General features: G+C 50.6%; 1 long non-coding RNA gene across 1 annotated transcript; it reads left to right on the top strand.

The window, feature by feature from the left end:
• The first annotated feature begins 6 nt into the window (after window positions 1–6).
• On the top strand, window positions 7–2,509 carry LOC108447794. Its single transcript, XR_001863481.1, has 2 exons — window positions 7–731; window positions 834–2,509. It is a non-coding gene; the product is annotated as an uncharacterized LOC108447794 (long non-coding RNA).
• The last annotated feature ends 581 nt before the right edge of the window (window positions 2,510–3,090 follow it).

Raw genomic sequence — 3,090 nt, 5'->3', positions numbered from 1 at the left:
CGCGCTTCCTGCCGGGCGGGATGGGCCCCGCCGGGCCGGGCAGGGATGGGCAGGGATGGGCTTCTCCCGGGAAAAGCGAGCGCGGCCCTTAGCGCGGCCCCGGCGGTGCGGTGGGCGCGGCCCCTGCGCGGCACTGCCCGCGCTGCTCGCCCGCAGCTCCTGTGCGAGGGAGGAAGGGGGGGAAGGAACGTGTGCACCCCCGTGGGGGATTTTTCTGGGAGGGCGCGTGTTTTCCTGTGCGTTGCCAAAGGCATCAGCCTGGGCTGCGGGACGTGGCTTCTTAATCGCCCAGTGGCGGAATGTCGTCTGCTGAGCGCCTCAGCTCTCGGCATAAAGTGAGGGGGTTTTTTGTTGGTTTGGGTTGGGTTTTTTTAGCAGAAAAAAAAAGTAAAAAGAGCTTCCCCGGTCTTCCCGCTCGTGAAAAGGGATGGGAAGATACGATCTGGCTTCCTCACCAATGTCTGCGGCCTCGGTGCTGCTTTAACCACCACGAGTCCTGAGGACGCACCATTTCTCTGTCAGGCCTCCTCCCGGTGCTCACTGATGTTAAACCAGGGGTTATTTTAGGCGACAGCAGCTGTGCCGGGTGAGGTGCCAGGCAGAGGAGGGAGCCCAGGCAGCAGTGCCACCCTCACCGCGATTGCTTGGCCACCACCAGCCCCTCCTGAGAGTCCCCCTGAGCCGCACCCCTCTGCTCTGGCACTCAGTACAATCTCTGAGGAGTCTTTCCGGTGAGTGTTACCAAATTGCATTCTGAACTTGTTCAAACTGCCTGTCCGTACAGCGTCCTGCTGCCACTGGATTAATTTGATGTTCACATGTTGTTTTTCCAGCTGGAAAAGGCAATGAAAATCACTATTTGTGTGCTTTTGGTGCAGTTTCCAAGATCTATTACACCCATCTCCTCCACGGCACCTCTGCTGACTCAGGGCCTCTGCAGAAGACATTCAGTGCCTCGGATCAGCCCTCTTGGTTTCCTCTCAGCATTTGATAGTTTGTAGTCCATTTTCCTATTGCACCCCCGTAACTGCAATTCTTGAGTATTTACGGCAAATAATGCCCCTGGCCACCAGAATCCGTCAGTTTATGAGGCTATTTCCAGGCAGCCTGAGCCTGGGTGGATGATGAAGACAGGCTGAGAGATGACAGAAGCACAGGCTCTAAAGCATTTTCGTTCATGTGTTTGCTGCTTATCCCACTGACCAGCACAGCTTTCTCTTTTCAATTGCCCTATGTTTTATTTCTTCTGTTCTAATTATAAAGCTCACAGGACTCAGGGACCATCTTTCCCTCTTGTGTTTGTGCAGCAGCAGAATTGAGAGACCACAGAGCTATAATCCTGCTGCTCCTATAAATATCAGTAGCCACTTTTCTTCCCCAAAAAAGAGTGACAGTAGGTGGCTCAAGGTTTTGTACTCTGTTTTGGGTTATTTAACATATTTATTAACCCGCATACAGAGTGAGTTGCTATTTGCAGATGGCATGTTATTTATTTAAATGATTAATTATTTACATGTTATTTAGGTTGACTCTGGTCCAAAGAGGACTTTGAAGAGACAAACCGATGAAAGCAATGGTGAGGAATGAAATTTGGTGTTTTGCCGTAAAACACAGGCGATGATATCACTCACCTCAGCCAATACAAAGTGACACAGCCTATGGTGGTGGGTCAGAAAGAGATCAGGACATAATCACAGCTCTCTTCATGGGTGTTTCTGCTCCCTCCTCCTCTGTGGCCAGAAAATAATAATTAAAAAAAAAGAAAATTAGAAAGGTAAGTGTGGTGGGAGGGCAGTGAGGGAACGGGGATGGTGAGAAAGGGGGACTGCCTTGTGCCCCACCTTACCGGAGGTGGCAGAAGCTCCCGGTGTGATGCACGTGGGACAGAGCAAGAGGCTGCACAAGCCCTCTTGGGCACTCTTGGCTTGTGCTGCCCTGAGGTGTGTAAAGAGGTCGGGAGAAAAAGACTCTTGAACCATAAGAAAAGCAACTTTTCAGTGTGATTTGGAAACCACGACTCTGTTGGCTTATGGAGGCCGTTTATTTAACTTCCTATAGAACAGGAAAACCTACAAAGTAGTTGTAATGTGGGGGTCCCACCACCCTCTGTGGGAGCTGGTGTCTTACACACAGAGGTTTTTTTCCCTTGGCACTGCTACACACCCCTGAGGCAAGGCTGCAGCAGCGTGAGAGGGGAAATGGGGATTTTTTAGACACATTCTGAAAGACATATTTTTAACGCTCCCTTTTTATTTTGTAGTGGTTAGAAAATCCCCAGACAGACCCAGAAGGAAGGGCTGATTCTCCATTTGGAAAGTAGGATTGTGTTAGCTGGGTTTGTCCTGTTTGCTTACACAGTGGAGGGATGCTTCAGGAAACCTTCGGGGTCGCTGAAGCAGGGATGGATGCTGGTACCTTTTAACATTGTGGCATTTTATTTTGTTGCCTTTTTTGTTACTTTTGCCATTTTCAAATATGTAATAAAATCTCTTAGTTTTCCTATGATTAAGTTTTCCATTTTGGCTTGTCTGATACTTAGAGGGATTGTAGTTGCAGCAACATAAAAACAATGGTATCTCCAGCAACTGAATAATGGAGCTGTGCGGATTAAACACTTACAATGCTTGTGCTGAATGACAAATGTCACTTTGGGGGCGGAAAAGTCAAGTGGCAAGACCTGGAGGAAAGCCTGACCTGGCTTATGTTTTCTCTCACATCTGCGGCAGATAGCGGGGGGCCGGAAATCCCACTTACTCACATGGGATAGTTCCGGAGGAGCTGGATGTTGTCAGACAGGGGAGGTCCAGACACTGGTGGGAAAGAGAGCCTGGGACGGCTCCTGGAAGGATGAAAAAAAGCGCTGTCCTCGGGATCTGTGACAGAGCGAGGCGGCGGCTGCCAGCCCTGTGCTCCTGCATCACCGTGAAGCTCCAGGAGGGAGGGCGGTGGTATTAACATGTGAAACTGCAGCGAGAAGGAAATACTTTCTCACGCAGCTTGCAGTGGTTTTCAGTTGGAAACAGTTGAACTGTCCCACGCGGGGGCCGTGGGGCTGCGGGTGCAACACTCCGACGCCGGACACCCACACTG

This window comes from Corvus brachyrhynchos, unplaced genomic scaffold (genome assembly GCF_000691975.1).
Source record: "Corvus brachyrhynchos isolate BGI_N302 unplaced genomic scaffold, ASM69197v1 scaffold245, whole genome shotgun sequence".
NCBI classification, from domain to species: Eukaryota; Metazoa; Chordata; class Aves; order Passeriformes; family Corvidae; genus Corvus; species Corvus brachyrhynchos.
The sequence above is the reverse complement of the archived record's forward strand: the minus strand, read 5'-3'. Positions and strand labels throughout refer to the sequence as shown.